The following is a 22056-nucleotide window of genomic DNA, read 5'->3' as shown; positions in this document are numbered from 1 at the left end:
GAGTAACAGAGACGACGTTAACGTGGACATATAGTGACTCATCGGTTCTGTAGGACAGCCATAGCAAGAATGATAGAGAGAAAGGGCTTAGAAAAGTGGGAGCAGCAGGCAGGGGTACTATGACTCCCTTAAGGTAGCCAAATGCCTCGTCACCATGTGAAATTTTTTTTGAAAACTCGAGGATATTTTCGTTAAGGTAGCTCAGACAACGTTAAGGTTTACATGTAGTGGCATATTGCTCCTGCAGGACTGACCACAGTAATAATTAATGAGTGGAAAGAAAGAAAGTAGGTCGAGCAGCTGGCGGCAGTAACTATGACTCTCTTACGGTAGCCAAATGCCTCGTCACTCGGCGAGATTTGTTTGAAAACTCGAGGAAATCGTCGTTGAAGTAAATCAGACAACGGTAACATGCACAGGTGGTGGCGAATCGCTCTGCAGGACTGACCACAGTACGATTTAAAGGGAGGAAAGATTCAAAGAAGGGGGAGCAGCTGGCTGCAGTAACTATGACTCTCTTAAGGTAGCCAAATGCCTCGTCACTCGGCGAAATTTATTTGAAAACTTGAGGAATTCGTTGTTGAGGTAACTCAGACAACGGTAACATGCACAGGTGGTGGCGTATCGCTACACCAGGACTGACCTCAGTACGATTTAAAGGGAGGAAAGATTCAAGGAAGGGGGAGCAGCTGGCTGCAGTAACTATGACTCTCTTAAGGTAGCAAAATGCCTCGTCATCCGCCGAGGTACATTTGCTAACTCGGGAGACTCGTAGTGGGAGTAACAGAGACGACGTTAATGTGGACATATAGTGACACATCGGTTCTGTAGGACAGCCATAGCAAGAATGATAGAGAGAAAGGGCTTAGAATAGTGGGAGCAGCAAGCAGGGGTACTATGACTCCCTTAAGGTAGCCAAATGCCTCGTCACCATGTGAAATTTTTTTTGAAAACTCGAGAATATCTTCGTTAAGGTAGCTCAGACAACGTTAAGGTTTACATGTAGTGGCATATTGCTCCTGCAGGACTGACCACAGTAATAATTAATGAGTGGAAAGAATGAAAAGTAGGTCGAGCAGCTGGCAGCAGTAACTATGACTCTCTTAAGGTAGCCAAATGCCTCGTCACTCGGCGAGATTTATTTGAAAACTCGAGGAAATCGTCGTTGAAGTAAATCAGACAACGGTAACATGCACAGGTGGTGGCGCATCGCTCTGCAGGACTGACCACAGTACGATTTAAAGGGAGGAAAGATTCAAAGAAGGGGGAGCAGCTGGCTGCAGTAACTATGACTCTCTTAAGGTAGCCAAATGGCTCGTGACCCGGCGTGGTACATTTGCTAACTCGAGAGACTCGTAGTCGGAGTAACAGTGACGACGTTAACGTGGACATATAGTGGCACATCGGTTCTGTAGGACAGCCATAGCAAGAATGATAGAGAGAATGGGTTTAGAAAAGTGGGAGCAGCAGGCAGGGGTACTATGACTCTCTTAAGGCAGCCAAATGCCTCGTCACCACGTGAAATTTTTTTTGAAAACTCGAGGATATCTTCGTTAAGGTAGCTCAGACAACGTTAAGGTTTACATGTAGTGGCATATTGCTCCTGCAGGACTGACCACAGTAATAATTAATGAGTGGAAAGAATGAAAGTAGGTCGAGCAGCTGGCAGCAGTAACTATGACTCTCTTAAGGTAGCCAAATGCCTCGTCACTCGGCGAGATTTATTTGAAAACTCGAGGAAATCGTCGTTGAAGTAAATCAGACAACGGTAACATGCACAGGTGGTGGCGCATCGCTCTGCAGGACTGACCACAGTACGATTTAAAGGGAGGAAAGATTCAAAGAAGGGGGAGCAGCTGGCTGCAGTAACTATGACTCTCTTAAGGTAGCCAAATGGCTCGTGACCCGGCGTAGTACATTTGCTAACTCGAGAGACTCGTAGTCGGAGTAACAGTGACGACGTTAACGTGGACATATAGTGGCACATCGGTTCTGTAGGACAGCCATAGCAAGAATGATAGAGAGAATGGGTTTAGAAAAGTGGGAGCAGCAGGCAGGGGTACTATGACTCTCTTAAGGCAGCCAAATGCCTCGTCACCACGTGAAATTTTTTTTGAAAACTCGAGGATATCTTCGTTAAGGTAGCTCAGACAACGTTAAGGTTTACATGTAGTGGCATATTGCTCCTGCAGGACTGACCACAGTAATAAATAATGAGTGGAAAGAATGAAAGTAGGTCGAGCAGCTGGCAGCAGTAACTATGACTCTCTTAAGGTAGCCAAATGCCTCGTCACTCGGCGAAATTTATTTGAAAACTCGAGGAAATCGTCGTTGAAGTAAATCAGACAACGGTAACATGCACAGGTGGTGGCGTATCGCTCTGCAGGACTGACCACAGTACGATTTAAAGGGAGGAAAGATTCAAAGAAGGGGGAGCAGCTGGCTGCAGTAACTATGACTCTCTTAAGGTAGCCAAATGCCTCGTCACTCGGCGAAATTTATTTGAAAACTTGAGGAATTCGTTGTAGAGGTAACTCAGACAACGGTAACATGCACAGGTGGTGGCGTATCGCTACAGCAGGACTGACCTCAGTACGATTTAAAGGGAGGAAAGATTCAAGGAAGGGGGAGCAGCTGGCTGCAGTAACTATGACGCTTATAAGGTAGCAAAATGCCTCGTCATCCGGCGAGGTACATTTGCTAACTCGAGAGACTCGTAGTGGGAGTAACAGAGACGACGTTAACGTGGACATATAGTGACTCATCGGTTCTGTAGGACAGCCATAGCAAGAATGATAGAGAGAAAGGGCTTAAAAGAGTGGGAGCAGCAGGCAGGGGTACTATGACACTCTTAAGGCAGCCAAATGCCTCGTCACCATGTGAAATTTTTTTTGAAAACTCGAGAATATCTTCGTTAAGGTAGGTCAGACAACGTTAAGGTTTACATGTAGTGGCATATTGCTCCTGCAGGACTGACCACAGTAATAATTAATGAGTGGGAAGAAAGAAAGTAGGTCGAGCAGCTGGCGGCAGTAACTATGACTCTCTTAAGGTAGCCAAATGCCTCGTCACTCGGCGAGATTTATTTGAAAACTCGAGGAAATCGTCGTTGAAGTAAATCAGACAACGGTAACATGCACAGGTGGTGGCGCATCGCTCTGCAGGACTGACCACAGTACGATTTAAAGGGAGGAAAGATTCAAAGAAGGGGGAGCAGCTGGCTGCAGTAACTATGACTCTCTTAAGGTAGCCAAATGGCTCGTGACCCGGCGTGGTACATTTGCTAACTCGAGAGACTCGTAGTCGGAGTAACAGTGACGACGTTAACGTGGACATATAGTGGCACATCGGTTCTGTAGGACAGCCATAGCAAGAATGATAGAGAGAATGGGCTTAGAAAAGTGGGAGCAGCAGGCAGGGGTACTATGACTCTCTTAAGGCAGCCAAATGCCTCGTCACCACGTGAATTTTTTTTTGAAAACTCGAGGATATCTTCGTTAAGGTAGCTCAGACAACGTTAAGGTTTACATGTAGTGGCATATTGCTCCTGCAGGACTGACCACAGTAATAAATAATGAGTGGAAAGAATGAAAGTAGGTCGAGCAGCTGGCAGCAGTAGTTATGACTCTCTTAAGGTAGCCAAATGCCTCGTCACTCGGCGTAATTTATTTGAAAACTCGAGGATATCGTCGTTGAAGTAACTCAGACAACGGTAACACGCACAGGTGGTGGCGTATCGCCTCTGCAGGACTGACCACAGTACGAATTAAAGACAGGAAAGATTCAAAGAAGGGGGAGCAGCTGGCTGCAGTAACTATGACGCTTATAAGGTAGCAAAATGCCTCGTCATCCGGCGAGGTACATTTGCTAACTCAAGAGACTCGTAGTGGGAGTAACAGAGACGACGTTAATGTGGACATATAGTGACACATCGGTTCTGTAGGACAGCCATAGCAAGAATGATAGAGAGAAAGGGCTTAAAAAAGTGGGAGCAGCAGGCAGGGGTACTATGACACTCTTAAGGCAGCCAAATGCCTCGTCACCATGTGAAATTTTTTTTGAAAACTCGAGAATATCTTCGTTAAGGTAGCTCAGACAACGTTAAGGTTTACATGTAGTGGCATATTGCTCCTGCAGGACTGACCACAGTAATAATTAATGAGTGGAAAGAATGAAAGTAGGTCGAGCAGCTGGCAGCAGTAACTATGACTCTCTTAAGGTAGCCAAATGCCTCTTCACTCAGCGAAATTTATTTGAAAACTCGAGGAAATCGTCGTTGAAGTAAATCAGACAACGGTAACATGCACAGGTGGTGGCGTATCGCTCTGCAGGACTGACCACAGTACGATTTAAAGGGAGGAAAGATTCAAAGAAGGGGGAGCAGCTGGCTGCAGTAACTATGACTCTCTTAAGGTAGCCAAATGCCTCGTCACTCGGCGAAATTTATTTGAAAACTTGAGGAATTCGTTGTTGAGGTAACTCAGACAACGGTAACATGCACAGGTGGTGGCGTATCGCTACAGCAGGACTGACCTCAGTACGATTTAAAGGGAGGAAAGATTCAAGGAAGGGGGAGCAGCTGGCTGCAGTAACTATGACTCTCTTAAGGTAGCAAAATGCCTCGTCATCCGCCGAGGTACATTTGCTAACTCGGGAGACTCGTAGTGGGAGTAACAGAGACGACGTTAATGTGGACATATAGTGACACATCGGTTCTGTAGGACAGCCATAGCAAGAATGATAAAGAGAAAGGGCTTAGAAAAGTAAGAGCAGCAGTCAGGGGTACTATGACTCCCTTAAGGTAGCCAAATGCCTCGTCACCATGTGAAATTTTTTTTGAAAACTCGAGAATATCTTCGTTAAGGTAGCTCAGACAACGTTAAGGTTTACATGTAGTGGCATATTGCTCCTGCAGGACTGACCACAGTAATAATTAATGAGTGGAAAGAATGAAAGTAGGTCGAGCAGCTGGCAGCAGTAACTATGACTCTCTTAAGGTAGCCAAATGCCTCGTCACTCGGCGAGATTTATTTGAAAACTCGAGGAAATCGTCGTTGAAGTAAATCAGACAACGGTAACATGCACAGGTGGTGGCGCATCGCTCTGCAGGACTGACCACAGTACGATTTAAAGGGAGGAAAGATTCAAAGAAGGGGGAGCAGCTGGCTGCAGTAACTATGACTCTCTTAAGGTAGCCAAATGGCTCGTGACCCGGCGTGGTACATTTGCTAACTCGAGAGACTCGTAGTCGGAGTAACAGTGACGACGTTAACGTGGACATATAGTGGCACATCGGTTCTGTAGGACAGCCATAGCAAGAATGATAGAGAGAATGGGTTTAGAAAAGTGGGAGCAGCAGGCAGGGGTACTATGACTCTCTTAAGGCAGCCAAATGCCTCGTCACCACGTGAAATTTTTTTTGAAAACTCGAGGATATCTTCGTTAAGGTAGCTCAGACAACGTTAAGGTTTACATGTAGTGGCATATTGCTCCTGCAGGACTGACCACAGTAATAAATAATGAGTGGAAAGAATGAAAGTAGGTCGAGCAGCTGGCAGCAGTAGCTATGACTCTCTTAAGGTAGCCAAATAACTCGTCACTCGGCGTAATTTATTTGAAAACTCGAGGATATCGTCGTTGAAGTAACTCAGACAACGGTAACACGCACAGGTGGTGGCGTATCGCCTCTGCAGGACTGACCACAGTACGAATTAAAGACAGGAAAGATTCAAAGAAGGGGGAGCAGCTGGCTGCAGTAACTATGACGCTTATAAGGTAGCAAAATGCCTCGTCATCCGGCGAGGTACATTTGCTAACTCGAGAGACTCGTAGTGGGAGTAACAGTGACGACGTTAACGTGGACATATAGTGGCACATCGGTTCTGTAGGACAGCCATAGCAAGAATGATAGAGAGAATGGGGTTAGAAAAGTGGGAGCAGCAGGCAGGGGTACTATGACTGTCTTAAGGCAGCCAAATGCCTCGTCACCACGTGAAATTTTTTTTGAAAACTCGAGGATATCTTCGTTAAGGTAGCTCAGACAACGTTAAGGTTTACATGTAGTGGCATATTGCTGCTGCAGGACTGACCACAGTAATAATTAATGAGTGGAAAGAATGAAAGTAGGTCGAGCAGCTGGCAGCAGTAACTATGACTCTCTTAAGGTAGCCAAATGCCTCGTCACTCGGCGTAATTTATTTGAAAACTCGAGGAAATCGTCGTTGAAGTAACTCAGACAACGGTAACACGCACAGGTGGTGGCGTATCGCTTCTGCAGGACTGACCACAGTACGAATTAAAGACAGGAAAGATTCAAAGAAGGGGGAGCAGCTGGCTGCAGTAACTATGACGCTTATAAGGTAGCAAAATGCCTCGTCATCCGGCGAGGTACATTTGCTAACTCGAGAGACTCGTAGTGGGAGTAACAGAGACGACGTTAACGTGGACATATAGTGACTCATCGGTTCTGTAGGACAGCCATAGCAAGAATGATAGAGAGAAAGGGCTTAGAAAAGTGGGAGCTGCAGGCAGGGGTACTATGACTCCCTTAAGGTAGCCAAATGCCTCGTCACCATGTGAAATTTTTTTTGAAAACTCGAGGATATTTTCGTTAAGGTAGCTCAGACAACGTTAAGGTTTACATGTAGTGGCATATTGCTCCTGCAGGACTGACCACAGTAATAATTAATGAGTGGAAAGAATGAAAGTAGGTCGAGCAGCTGGCAGCAGTAACTATGACTCTCTTAAGGTAGTTACATGCCTCGTCACCCGGCGAGGTACATTTGCTAACTCGAGAGACTCGTAGTGGGGGTAACAGTGACGACATTAACCTGGACATATAGTGGCACATCGGTTCTGTAGGACAGCCATAGCAAGAATGATAGAGAGAAAGGGCTTAAAAAAGTGGGAGCAGCAGGCAGGGGTACTATGACACTCTTAAGGCAGCCAAATGCCTCGTCACCATGTGAAATTTTTTTTGAAAACTCGAGAATATCTTCGTTAAGGTAGCTCAGACAACGTTAAGGTTTACATGTAGTGGCATATTGCTCCTGCAGGACTGACCACAGTAATAATTAATGAGTGGAAAGAATGAAAGTAGGTCGAGCAGCTGGCAGCAGTAACTATGACTCTCTTAAGGTAGCCAAATGCCTCTTCACTCAGCGAAATTTATTTGAAAACTCGAGGAAATCGTCGTTGAAGTAAATCAGACAACGGTAACATGCACAGGTGGTGGCGTATCGCTCTGCAGGACTGACCACAGTACGATTTAAAGGGAGGAAAGATTCAAAGAAGAGAAGCAGCTGGCTGCAGTAACTATGACTCTCTTAAGGTAGCCAAATGCCTCGTCACTCGGCGAAATTTATTTGAAAACTTGAGGAATTCGTTGTTGAGGTAACTCAGACAACGGTAACATGCACAGGTGGTGGCGTATCGCTACAGCAGGACTGACCTCAGTACGATTTAAAGGGAGGAAAGATTCAAGGAAGGGGGAGCAGCTGGCTGCAGTAACTATGACTCTCTTAAGGTAGCAAAATGCCTCGTCATCCGCCGAGGTACATTTGCTAACTCGGGAGACTCGTAGTGGGAGTAACAGAGACGACGTTAATGTGGACATATAGTGACACATCGGTTCTGTAGGACAGCCATAGCAAGAATGATAAAGAGAAAGGGCTTAGAAAAGTAAGAGCAGCAGGCAGGGGTACTATGACTCCCTTAAGGTAGCCAAATGCCTCGTCACCATGTGAAATTTTTTTTGAAAACTCGAGAATATCTTCGTTAAGGTAGCTCAGACAACGTTAAGGTTTACATGTAGTGGCATATTGCTCCTGCAGGACTGACCACAGTAATAATTAATGAGTGGAAAGAATGAAAGTAGGTCGAGCAGCTGGCAGCAGTAACTATGACTCTCTTAAGGTAGCCAAATGCCTCGTCACTCGGCGAGATTTATTTGAAAACTCGAGGAAATCGTCGTTGAAGTAAATCAGACAACGGTAACATGCACAGGTGGTGGCGCATCGCTCTGCAGGACTGACCACAGTACGATTTAAAGGGAGGAAAGATTCAAAGAAGGGGGAGCAGCTGGCTGCAGTAACTATGACTCTCTTAAGGTAGCCAAATGGCTCGTGACCCGGCGTGGTACATTTGCTAACTCGAGAGACTCGTAGTCGGAGTAACAGTGACGACGTTAACGTGGACATATAGTGGCACATCGGTTCTGTAGGACAGCCATAGCAAGAATGATAGAGAGAATGGGTTTAGAAAAGTGGGAGCAGCAGGCAGGGGTACTATGACTCTCTTAAGGCAGCCAAATGCCTCGTCACCACGTGAAATTTTTTTTGAAAACTCGAGGATATCTTCGTTAAGGTAGCTCAGACAACGTTAAGGTTTACATGTAGTGGCATATTGCTCCTGCAGGACTGACCACAGTAATAAATAATGAGTGGAAAGAATGAAAGTAGGTCGAGCAGCTGGCAGCAGTAGCTATGACTCTCTTAAGGTAGCCAAATAACTCGTCACTCGGCGTAATTTATTTGAAAACTCGAGGATATCGTCGTTGAAGTAACTCAGACAACGGTAACACGCACAGGTGGTGGCGTATCGCCTCTGCAGGACTGACCACAGTACGAATTAAAGACAGGAAAGATTCAAAGAAGGGGGAGCAGCTGGCTGCAGTAACTATGACGCTTATAAGGTAGCAAAATGCCTCGTCATCCGGCGAGGTACATTTGCTAACTCGAGAGACTCGTAGTGGGAGTAACAGTGACGACGTTAACGTGGACATATAGTGGCACATCGGTTCTGTAGGACAGCCATAGCAAGAATGATAGAGAGAATGGGATTAGAAAAGTGGGAGCAGCAGGCAGGGGTACTATGACTCTCTTAAGGCAGCCAAATGCCTCGTCACCACGTGAAATTTTTTTTGACAACTCGAGGATATCTTCGTTAAGGTAGCTCAGACAACGTTAAGGTTTACATGTAGTGGCATATTGCTGCTGCAGGACTGACCACAGTAATAATTAATGAGTGGAAAGAATGAAAGTAGGTCGAGCAGCTGGCAGCAGTAACTATGACTCTCTTAAGGTAGCCAAATGCCTCGTCACTCGGCGTAATTTATTTGAAAACTCGAGGAAATCGTCGTTGAAGTAACTCAGACAACGGTAACACGCACAGGTGGTGGCGTATCGCTTCTGCAGGACTGACCACAGTACGAATTAAAGACAGGAAAGATTCAAAGAAGGGGGAGCAGCTGGCTGCAGTAACTATGACGCTTATAAGGTAGCAAAATGCCTCGTCATCAGGGGAGGTACATTTGCTAACTCGAGAGACTCGTAGTGGGAGTAACAGAGACGACGTTAACGTGGACATATAGTGACTCATCGGTTCTGTAGGACAGCCATAGCAAGAATGATAGAGAGAAAGGGCTTAGAAAAGTGGGAGCAGCAGGCAGGGGTACTATAGACTCCCTTAAGGTAGCCAAATGCCTCGTCACCATGTGAAATTTTTTTTGAAAACTCGAGGATATTTTCGTTAAGGTAGCTCAGACAACGTTAAGGTTTACATGTAGTGGCATATTGCTCCTGCAGGACTGACCACAGTAATAATTAATGAGTGGAAAGAAAGAAAGTAGGTCGAGCAGCTGGCGGCAGTAACTATGACTCTCTTACGGTAGCCAAATGCCTCGTCACTCGGCGAGATTTATTTGAAAACTCGAGGAAATCGTCGTTGAAGTAAATCAGACAACGGTAACATGCACAGGTGGTGGCGTATCGCTCTGCAGGACTGACCACAGTACGATTTAAAGGGAGGAAAGATTCAAAGAAGGGGGAGCAGCTGGCTGCAGTAACTATGACTCTCTTACGGTAGTTACATGCCTCGTCACCCGGGGAGGTACATTTGCTAACTCGGGAGACTCGTAGTGGGAGTAACAGTGACGACATTAACCTGGACATATAGTGGCACATCGGTTCTGTAGGACAGCCATAGCAAGAATGATAGAGAGAAAGGGCTTAAAAAAGTGGGAGCAGCAGGCAGGGGTACTATGACACTCTTAAGGCAGCCAAATGCCCCGTCACCATGTGAAATTTTTTTTGAAAACTCGAGAATATCTTCGTTAAGGTAGCTCAGACAACGTTAAGGTTTACATGTAGTGGCATATTGCTCCTGCAGGACTGACCACAGTAATAATTAATGAGTGGAAAGAATGAAAGTAGGTCGAGCAGCTGGCAGCAGTAACTATGACTCTCTTAAGGTAGCCAAATGCCTCGTCACTCGGGGAAATTTATTTGAAAACTCGAGGAAATCGTCGTTGAAGTAAATCAGACAACGGTAACATGCACAGGTGGTGGCGTATCGCTCTGCAGGACTGACCACAGTACGATTTAAAGGGAGGAAAGATTCAAAGAAGGGGGAGCAGCTGGCTGCAGTAACTATGACTCTCTTAAGGTAGCCAAATGCCTCGTCACTCGGCGAAATTTATTTGAAAACTTGAGGAATTCGTTGTTGAGGTAACTCAGACAACGGTAACATGCACAGGTGGTGGCGTATCGCTACAGCAGGACTGACCTCAGTACGATTTAAAGGGAGGAAAGATTCAAGGAAGGGGGAGCAGCTGGCTGCAGTAACTATGACTCTCTTAAGGTAGCAAAATGCCTCGTCATCCGCCGAGGTACATTTGCTAACTCGGGAGACTCGTAGTGGGAGTAACAGAGACGACGTTAATGTGGACATATAGTGACACATCGGTTCTGTAGGACAGCCATAGCAAGAATGATAGAGAGAAAGGGCTTAGAAAAGTGGGAGCAGCAGGCAGGGGTACTATGACTCCCTTAAGGTAGCCAAATGCCTCGTCACCATGTGAAATTTTTTTTGAAAACTCGAGAATATCTTCGTTAAGGTGGCTCAGACAACGTTAAGGTTTACATGTAGTGGCATATTGCTCCTGCAGGACTGACCACAGTAATAATTAATGTGTGGAAAGAATGAAAGTAGGTCGAGCAGCTGGCAGCAGTAACTATGACTCTCTTAAGGTAGTCAAATGCCTCGTCACTCGGCGAGATTTATTTGAAAACTCGAGGAAATCGTCGTTGAAGTAAATCAGACAACGGTAACATGCACAGGTGGTGGCGCATCGCTCTGCAGGACTGACCACAGTACGACTTAAAGGGAGGAAAGATTCAAAGAAGGGGGAGCAGCTGGCTGCAGTAACTATGACTCTCTTAAGGTAGCCAAATGGCTCGTGACCCGGCGTGGTACATTTGCTAACTCGAGAGACTCGTAGTCGGAGTAACAGTGACGACGTTAACGTGGACATATAGTGGCACATCGGTTCTGTAGGACAGCCATAGCAAGAATGATAGAGAGAATGGGATTAGAAAAGTGGGAGCAGCAGGCAGGGGTACTATGACTCTCTTAAGGCAGCCAAATGCCTCGTCACCACGTGAAATTTTTTTGGAAAACTCGAGGATATCTTCGTTAAGGTAGCTCAGACAACGTTAAGGTTTACATGTAGTGGCATATTGCTGCTGCAGGACTGACCACAGTAATAATTAATGAGTGGAAAGAATGAAAGTAGGTCGAGTAGCTGGCAGCAGTAACTATGACTCTCTTAAGGTAGCCAAATGCCTCGTCACTCGGCGTAATTTATTTGAAAACTCGAGGAAATCGTCGTTGAAGTAACTCAGACAACGGTAACACGCACAGGTGGTGGCGTATCGCTTCTGCAGGACTGACCACAGTACGAATTAAAGACAGGAAAGATTCAAAGAAGGGGGAGCAGCTGGCTGCAGTAACTATGACGCTTATAAGGTAGCAAAATGCCTCGTCATCCGGCGAGGTACATTTGCTAACTCGAGAGACTCGTAGTGGGAGTAACAGAGACGACGTTAACGTGGACATATAGTGACTCATCGGTTCTGTAGGACAGCCATAGCAAGAATGATAGAGAGAAAGGGCTTAGAAAAGTGGGAGCAGCAGGCAGGGGTACTATAGACTCCCTTAAGGTAGCCAAATGCCTCGTCACCATGTGAAATTTTTTTTGAAAACTCGAGGATATTTTCGTTAAGGTAGCTCAGACAACGTTAAGGTTTACATGTAGTGGCATATTGCTCCTGCAGGACTGACCACAGTAATAATTAATGAGTGGAAAGAAAGAAAGTAGGTCGAGCAGCTGGCGGCAGTAACTATGACTCTCTTATGGTAGCCAAATGCCTCGTCACTCGGCGAGATTTATTTGAAAACTCGAGGAAATCGTCGTTGAAGTAAATCAGACAACGGTAACATGCACAGGTGGTGGCGTATCGCTCTGCAGGACTGACCACAGTACGATTTAAAGGGAGGAAAGATTCAAAGAAGGGGGAGCAGCTGGCTGCAGTAACTATGACTCTCTTAAGGTAGTTACATGCCTCGTCACCCGGGGAGGTACATTTGCTAACTCGGGAGACTCGTAGTGGGAGTAACAGTGACGACATTAACCTGGACATATAGTGGCACATCGGTTCTGTAGGACAGCCATAGCAAGAATGATAGAGAGAAAGGGCTTAAAAAAGTGGGAGCAGCAGGCAGGGGTACTATGACACTCTTAAGGCAGCCAAATGCCTCGTCACCATGTGAAATTTTTTTTGAAAACTCGAGAATATCTTCGTTAAGGTAGCTCAGACAACGTTAAGGTTTACATGTAGTGGCATATTGCTCCTGCAGGACTGACCACAGTAATAATTAATGAGTGGAAAGAATGAAAGTAGGTCGAGCAGCTGGCAGCAGTAACTATGACTCTCTTAAGGTAGCCAAATGCCTCGTCACTCGGGGAAATTTATTTGAAAACTCGAGGAAATCGTCGTTGAAGTAAATCAGACAACGGTAACATGCACAGGTGGTGGCGTATCGCTCTGCAGGACTGACCACAGTACGATTTAAAGGGAGGAAAGATTCAAAGAAGGGGGAGCAGCTGGCTGCAGTAACTATGACTCTCTTAAGGTAGCCAAATGCCTCGTCACTCGGCGAAATTTATTTGAAAACTTGAGGAATTCGTTGTTGAGGTAACTCAGACAACGGTAACATGCACAGGTGGTGGCGTATCGCTACAGCAGGACTGACCTCAGTACGATTTAAAGGGAGGAAAGATTCAAGGAAGGGGGAGCAGCTGGCTGCAGTAACTATGACTCTCTTAAGGTAGCAAAATGCCTCGTCATCCGCCGAGGTACATTTGCTAACTCGGGAGACTCGTAGTGGGAGTAACAGAGACGACGTTAATGTGGACATATAGTGACACATCGGTTCTGTAGGACAGCCATAGCAAGAATGATAGAGAGAAAGGGCTTAGAAAAGTGGGAGCAGCAGGCAGGGGTACTATGACTCCCTTAAGGTAGCCAAATGCCTCGTCACCATGTGAAATTTTTTTTGAAAACTCGAGAATATCTTCGTTAAGGTGGCTCAGACAACGTTAAGGTTTACATGTAGTGGCATATTGCTCCTGCAGGACTGACCACAGTAATAATTAATGAGTGGAAAGAATGAAAGTAGGTCGAGCAGCTGGCAGCAGTAACTATGACTCTCTTAAGGTAGTCAAATGCCTCGTCACTCGGCGAGATTTATTTGAAAACTCGAGGAAATCGTCGTTGAAGTAAATCAGACAACGGTAACATGCACAGGTGGTGGCGCATCGCTCTGCAGGACTGACCACAGTACGATTTAAAGGGAGGAAAGATTCAAAGAAGGGGGAGCAGCTGGCTGCAGTAACTATGACTCTCTTAAGGTAGCCAAATGGCTCGTGACCCGGCGTGGTACATTTGCTAACTCGAGAGACTCGTAGTCGGAGTAACAGTGACGACGTTAACGTGGACATATAGTGGCACATCGGTTCTGTAGGACAGCCATAGCAAGAATGATAGAGAGAATGGGTTTAGAAAAGTGGGAGCAGCAGGCAGGGGTACTATGACTCTCTTAAGGCAGCCAAATGCCTCGTCACCACGTGAAATTTTTTTTGAAAACTCGAGGATATCTTCGTTAAGGTAGCTCAGACAACGTTAAGGTTTACATGTAGTGGCATATTGCTCCTGCAGGACTGACCACAGTAATAAATAATGAGTGGAAAGAATGAAAGTAGGTCGAGCAGCTGGCAGCAGTAGCTATGACTCTCTTAAGGTAGCCAAATAACTCGTCACTCGGCGTAATTTATTTGAAAACTCGAGGATATCGTCGTTGAAGTAACTCAGACAACGGTAACACGCACAGGTGGTGGCGTATCGCCTCTGCAGGACTGACCACAGTACGAATTAAAGACAGGAAAGATTCAAAGAAGGGGGAGCAGCTGGCTGCAGTAACTATGACGCTTATAAGGTAGCAAAATGCCTCGTCATCCGGCGAGGTACATTTGCTAACTCGAGAGACTCGTAGTGGGAGTAACAGTGACGACGTTAACGTGGACATATAGTGGCACATCGGTTCTGTAGGACAGCCATAGCAAGAATGATAGAGAGAATGGGATTAGAAAAGTGGGAGCAGCAGGCAGGGGTACTATGACTCTCTTAAGGCAGCCAAATGCCTCGTCACCACGTGAAATTTTTTTTGAAAACTCGAGGATATCTTCGTTAAGGTAGCTCAGACAACGTTAAGGTTTACATGTAGTGGCATATTGCTGCTGCAGGACTGACCACAGTAATAATTAATGAGTGGAAAGAATGAAAGTAGGTCGAGCAGCTGGCAGCAGTAACTATGACTCTCTTAAGGTAGCCAAATGCCTCGTCACTCGGCGTAATTTATTTGAAAACTCGAGGAAATCGTCGTTGAAGTAACTCAGACAATGGTAACACGCACAGGTGGTGGCGTATCGCTTCTGCAGGACTGACCACAGTACGAATTAAAGACAGGAAAGATTCAAAGAAGGGGGAGCAGCTGGCTGCAGCAACTATGACGCTTATAAGGTAGCAAAATGCCTCGTCATCCGGCGAGGTACATTTGCTAACTCGAGAGACTCGTAGTGGGAGTAACAGAGACGACGTTAACGTGGACATATAGTGACTCATCGGTTCTGTAGGACAGCCATAGCAAGAATGATAGAGAGAAAGGGCTTAGAAAAGTGGGAGCAGCAGGCAGGGGTACTATGACTCCCTTAAGGTAGCCAAATGCCTCGTCACCATGTGAAATTTTTTTTGAAAACTCGAGGATATTTTCGTTAAGGTAGCTCAGACAACGTTAAGGTTTACATGAAGTGGCATATTGCTCCTGCAGGACTGACCACAGTAATAATTAATGAGTGGAAAGAAAGAAAGTAGGTCGAGCAGCTGGCGGCAGTAACTATGACTCTCTTACGGTAGCCAAATGCCTCGTCACTCGGCGAGATTTATTTGAAAACTCGAGGAAATCGTCGTTGAAGTAAATCAGACAACGGTAACATGCACAGGTGGTGGCGTATCGCTCTGCAGGACTGACCACAGTACGATTTAAAGGGAGGAAAGATTCAAAGAAGGGGGAGCAGCTGGCTGCAGTAACTATGACTCTCTTAAGGTAGTTACATGCCTCGTCACCCGGGGAGGTACATTTGCTAAATCGAGAGACTCGTAGTGGGAGTAACAGTGACGACATTAACCTGGACATATAGTGGCACATCGGTTCTGTAGGACAGCCATAGCAAGAATGATAGAGAGAAAGGGCTTAAAAAAGTGGGAGCAGCAGGCAGGGGTACTATGACACTCTTAAGGCAGCCAAATGCCTCGTCACCATGTGAAATTTTTTTTGAAAACTCGAGAATATCTTCGTTAAGGTAGCTCAGACAACGTTAAGGTTTACATGTAGTGGCATATTGCTCCTGCAGGACTGACCACAGTAATAATTAATGAGTGGAAAGAATGAAAGTAGGTCGAGCAGCTGGCAGCAGTAACTATGACTCTCTTAAGGTAGCCAAATGCCTCGTCACTCGGCGAAATTTATTTGAAAACTCGAGGAAATCGTCGTTGAAGTAAATCAGACAACGGTAACATGCACAGGTGGTGGCGTATCGCTCTGCAGGACTGACCACAGTACGATTTAAAGGGATGAAAGATTCAAAGAAGGGGGAGCAGCTGGCTGCAGTAACTATGACTCTCTTAAGGTAGCCAAATGCCTCGTCACTCGGCGAAATTTATTTGAAAACTTGAGGAATTCGTTGTTGAGGTAACTCAGACAACGGTAACATGCACAGGTGGTGGCGTATCGCTACAGCAGGACTGACCACAGTACGATTTAAAGGGAGGAAAGATTCAAGGAAGGGGGAGCAGCTGGCTGCAGTAACTATGATTCTCTTAAGGTAGCAAAATGCCTCGTCATCCGCCGAGGTACATTTGCTAACTCGGGAGACTCGTAGTGGGAGTAACAGAGACGACGTTAATGTGGACATATAGTGACACATCGGTTCTGTAGGATAGCCATAGCAAGAATGATAGAGAGAAAGGGCTTAGAAAAGTGGGAGCAGCAGGCAGGGGTACTATGACTCCCTTAAGGTAGCCAAATGCCTCGTCACCATGTGAAATTTTTTTTGAAAACTCGAGAATATCTTCGTTAAGGTAGCTCAGACAACGTTAAGGTTTACATGTAGTGGCATATTGCTCCTGCAGGACTGACCACAGTAATAATTAATGAGTGGAAAGAATGAAAGTAGGTCGAGCAGCTGGCAGCAGTAACTATGACTCTCTTAAGGTAGTCAAATGCCTCGTCACTCGGCGAGATTTATTTGAAAACTCGAGGAAATCGTCGTTGAAGTAAATCAGACAACGGTAACATGCACAGGTGGTGGCGCATCGCTCTGCAGGACTGACCACAGTACGATTTAAAGGGAGGAAAGATTCAAAGAAGGGGGAGCAGCTGGCTGCAGTAACTATGACTCTCTTAAGGTAGCCAAATGGCTCGTGACCCGGCGTGGTACATTTGCTAACTCGAGAGACTCGTAGTCGGAGTAACAGTGACGACGCTAACGTGGACATATAGTGGCACATCGGTTCTGTAGGACAGCCATAGCAAGAATGATAGAGAGAATGGGTTTAGAAAAGTGGGAGCAGCAGGCAGGGGTACTATGACTCTCTTAAGGCAGCCAAATGCCTCGTCACCACGTGAATTTTTTTTTGAAAACTCGAGGATATCTTCGTTAAGGTAGCTCAGACAACGTTAAGGTTTACATGTAGTGGCATATTGCTCCTGCAGGACTGACCACAGTAATAAATAATGAGTGGAAAGAATGAAAGTAGGTCGAGCAGCTGGCAGCAGTAGCTATGACTCTCTTAAGGTAGCCAAATGCCTCGTCACTCGGCGTAATTTATTTGAAAACTCGAGGATATCGTCGTTGAAGTAACTCAGACAACGGTAACACGCACAGGTGGTGGCGTATCGCCTCTGCAGGACTGACCACAGTACGAATTAAAGACAGGAAAGATTCAAAGAAGGGGGAGCAGCTGGCTGCAGTAACTATGACGCTTATAAGGTAGCAAAATGCCTCGTCATCCGGCGAGGTACATTTGCTAACTCGAGAGACTCGTAGTGGGAGTAACAGAGACGACGTTAATGTGGACATATAGTGACACATCGGTTCTGTAGGACAGCCATAGCAAGAATGATAGAGAGAAAGGGCTTAAAAAAGTGGGAGCAGCAGGCAGGGGTACTATGACACTCTTAAGGCAGCCAAATGCCTCGTCACCATGTGAAATTTTTTTTGAAAACTCGAGAATATCTTCTTTAAGGTAGCTCAGACAACGTTAAGGTTTACATGTAGTGGCATATTGCTCCTGCAGGACTGACCACAGTAATAATTAATGAGTGGAAAGAATGAAAGTAGGTCGAGCAGCTGGCAGCAGTAACTATGACTCTCTTAAGGTAGCCAAATGCCTCGTCACTCGGCGAAATTTATTTGAAAACTCGAGGAAATCGTCGTTGAAGTAAATCAGACAACGGTAACATGCACAGGTGGTGGCGTATCGCTCTGCAGGACTGACCACAGTACGATTTAAAGGGAGGAAAGATTCAAAGAAGGGGGAGCAGCTGGCTGCAGTAACTACGACTCTCTTAAGGTAGCCAAATGCCTCGTCACTCGGCGAAATTTATTTGAAAACTTGAGGAATTCGTTGTTGAGGTAACTCAGACAACGGTAACATGCACAGGTGGTGGCGTATCGCTACAGCAGGACTGACCACAGTACGATTTAAAGGGAGGAAAGATTCAAGGAAGGGGGAGCAGCTGGCTGCAGTAACTATGATTCTCTTAAGGTAGCAAAATGCCTCGTCATCCGCCGAGGTACATTTGCTAACTCGGGAGACTCGTAGTGGGAGTAACAGAGACGACGTTAATGTGGACATATAGTGACACATCGGTTCTGTAGGATAGCCATAGCAAGAATGATAGAGAGAAAGGGCTTAGAAAAGTGGGAGCAGCAGGCAGGGGTACTATGACTCCCTTAAGGTAGCCAAATGCCTCGTCACCATGTGAAATTTTTTTTGAAAACTCGAGAATATCTTCGTTAAGGTAGCTCAGACAACGTTAAGGTTTACATGTAGTGGCATATTGCTCCTGCAGGACTGACCACAGTAATAATTAATGAGTGGAAAGAATGAAAGTAGGTCGAGCAGCTGGCAGCAGTAACTATGACTCTCTTAAGGTAGTCAAATGCCTCGTCACTCGGCGAGATTTATTTGAAAACTCGAGGAAATCGTCGTTGAAGTAAATCAGACAACGGTAACATGCACAGGTGGTGGCGCATCGCTCTGCAGGACTGACCACAGTACGATTTAAAGGGAGGAAAGATTCAAAGAAGGGGGAGCAGCTGGCTGCAGTAACTATGACTCTCTTAAGGTAGCCAAATGGCTCGTGACCCGGCGTGGTACATTTGCTAACTCGAGAGACTCGTAGTCGGAGTAACAGTGACGACGCTAACGTGGACATATAGTGGCACATCGGTTCTGTAGGACAGCCATAGCAAGAATGATAGAGAGAATGGGTTTAGAAAAGTGGGAGCAGCAGGCAGGGGTACTATGACTCTCTTAAGGCAGCCAAATGCCTCGTCACCACGGGAATTTTTTTTTGAAAACTCGAGGATATCTTCGTTAAGGTAGCTCAGACAACGTTAAGGTTTACTTGTAGTGGCATATTGCTCCTGCAGGACTGACCACAGTAATAAATAATGAGTGGAAAGAATGAAAGTAGGTCGAGCAGCTGGCAGCAGTAGCTATGACTCTCTTAAGGTAGCCAAATGCCTCGTCACTCGGCGTAATTTATTTGAAAACTCGAGGATATCGTCGTTGAAGTAACTCAGACAACGGTAACACGCACAGGTGGTGGCATATCGCCTCTGCAGGACTGACCACAGTACGAATTAAAGACAGGAAAGATTCAAAGAAGGGGGAGCAGCTGGCTGCAGTAACTATGACGCTTATAAGGTAGCAAAATGCCTCGTCATCCGGCGAGGTACATTTGCTAACTCGAGAGACTCGTAGTGGGAGTAACAGAGACGACGTTAATGTGGACATATAGTGACACATCGGTTCTGTAGGACAGCCATAGCAAGAATGATAGAGAGAAAGGGCTTAGAAAAGTGGGAGCAGCAGGCAGGGGTACTATGACTCCCTTAAGGTAGCCAAAAGCCTCGTCACCTTGTGATATTTTTTTTGAAATCTCGAGGATATTTTCGTTAAGGTAGCTCAGACAACGTTAAGGTTTACATGTGGTGGCATATTGCTAATGCAGGACTGACCACAGTAATAATTAATGAGTGGAAAGAAAGAAAGTAGGTCGAGCAGCTGGCGGCAGTAACTATGACTCTCTTAAGGTAGCCAAATGCCTCGTCACTCGGCGAGATTTATTTGAAAACTCGAGGAAATCGTCGTTGAAGTAAATCAGACAACGGTAACATTCACAGGTGGTGGCGCACCGCTCTGCAGTACTGACCACAGTACGATTTAAAGGGAGGAAAGATTCAAAGAAGGGGGAGCAGCTGGCTGCAGTAACTATGACTCTCTTAAGGTAGCCAAATGCCTCGTGACCCGGCGTGGTACATTTGCTAACTCGAGAGACTCGTAGTGGGAGTAACAGTGACGACGTTAACGTGGACATATAGTGGCACATCGGTTCTGTAGGACAGCCATAGCAAGAATGATAGAGAGAATGGGCTTAGAAAAGTGGGAGCAGCAGGCAGGGGTACTATGACTCTCTTAAGGCAGCCAAATGCCTCGTCACCACGTGAAATTTTTTTTGAAAACTCGAGGATATCTTCGTTAAGGTAGCTCAGACAACGTTAAGGTTTACATGTAGTGGCATATTGCTGCTGCAGGACTGACCACAGTAATAATTAATGAGTGGAAAGAATGAAAGTAGGTCGAGCAGCTGGCAGCAGTAACTATGACTCTCTTAAGGTAGCCAAATGCCTCGTCACTCGGCGTAATTTATTTGAAAACTCGAGGAAATCGTCGTTGAAGTAACTCAGACAACAGTAACACGCACAGGTGGTGGCGTATCGCTTCTGCAGGACTGACCACAGTACGAATTAAAGACAGGAAAGATTCAAAGAAGGGGGAGCAGCTGGCTGCAGTAACTATGACGCTTATAAGGTAGCAAAATGCCTCGTCATCCGGCGAGGTACATTTGCTAACTCGAGAGACTCGTAGTGGGAGTAACAGAGACGACGTTAACATGGACATATGGTGACTCATCGGTTCTGTAGGACAGCCATAGCAAGAATGATAGAAGAAAGGGCTTAGAAAAGTGGGAGCAGCAGGCAGGGGTACTATGACTCCCTTAAGGTAGCCAAATGCCTCGTCACCATGTGAAATTTTTTTTGAAAACTCGAGGATATTTTCGTTAAGGTAGCTCAGACAACGTTAAGGTTTACATGTAGTGGCATATTGCTCCTGCAGGACTGACCACAGTAATAATTAATGAGTGGAAAGAAAGAAAGTAGGTCGAGCAGCTGGCGGCAGTAACTATGACTCTCTTACGGTAGCCAAATGCCTCGTCACTCGGCGAGATTTGTTTGAAAACTCGAGGAAATCGTCGTTGAAGTAAATCAGACAACGGTAACATGCACAGGTGGTGGCGTATCGCTCTGCAGGACTGACCACAGTACGATTTAAAGGGAGGAAAGATTCAAAGAAGGGGGAGCAGCTGGCTGCAGTAACTATGACTCTCTTAAGGTAGTTACATGCCTCGTCACCCGGCGAGGTACATTTGGTAACTCGAGAGACTCGTAGTGGGGGTAACAGTGACGACATTAACCTGGACATATAGTGGCACATCGGTTCTGTAGGACAGCCATAGCAAGAATGATAGAGAGAAAGGGCTTAAAAAAGTGGGAGCAGCAGTCAGGGGTACTATGACACTCTTAAGGCAGCCAAATGCCTCGTCACCATGTGAAATTTTTTTTGAAAACTCGAGAATATCTTCGTTAAGGTAGCTCAGACAACGTTAAGGTTTACATGTAGTGGCATATTGCTCCTGCAGGACTGACCACAGTAATAATTAATGAGTGGAAAGAATGAAAGTAGGTCGAGCAGCTGGCAGCAGTAACTATGACTCTCTTAAGGTAGCCAAATGCCTCGTCACTCGGCGAAATTTATTTGAAAACTCGAGGAAATCGTCGTTGAAGTAAATCAGACAACGGTAACATGCACAGGTGGTGGCGTATCGCTCTGCAGGACTGACCACAGTACGATTTAAAGGGAGGGAAGATTCAAAGAAGGGGGAGCAGCTGGCTGCAGTAACTATGACTCTCTTAAGGTAGCCAAATGCCTCGTCACTCGGCGAAATTTATTTGAAAACTTGAGGAATTCGTTGTTGAGGTAACTCAGACAACGGTAACATGCACAGGTGGTGGCGTATCGCTACAGCAGGACTGACCTCAGTACGATTTAAAGGGAGGAAAGATTCAAGGAAGGGGGAGCAGCTGGCTGCAGTAACTATGACTCTCTTAAGGTAGCAAAATGCCTCGTCATCCGCCGAGGTACATTTGCTAACTCGGGAGACTCGTAGTGGCAGTAACAGAGACGACGTTAATGTGGACATATAGTGACACATCGGTTCTGTAGGACAGCCATAGCAAGAATGATAGAG

The sequence above is a fragment of the Schistocerca americana genome, chromosome 4 (genome assembly GCF_021461395.2).
Source record: "Schistocerca americana isolate TAMUIC-IGC-003095 chromosome 4, iqSchAmer2.1, whole genome shotgun sequence".
Classification (NCBI taxonomy): domain Eukaryota; kingdom Metazoa; phylum Arthropoda; class Insecta; order Orthoptera; family Acrididae; genus Schistocerca; species Schistocerca americana.
This window is presented reverse-complemented; position numbering follows the sequence as displayed.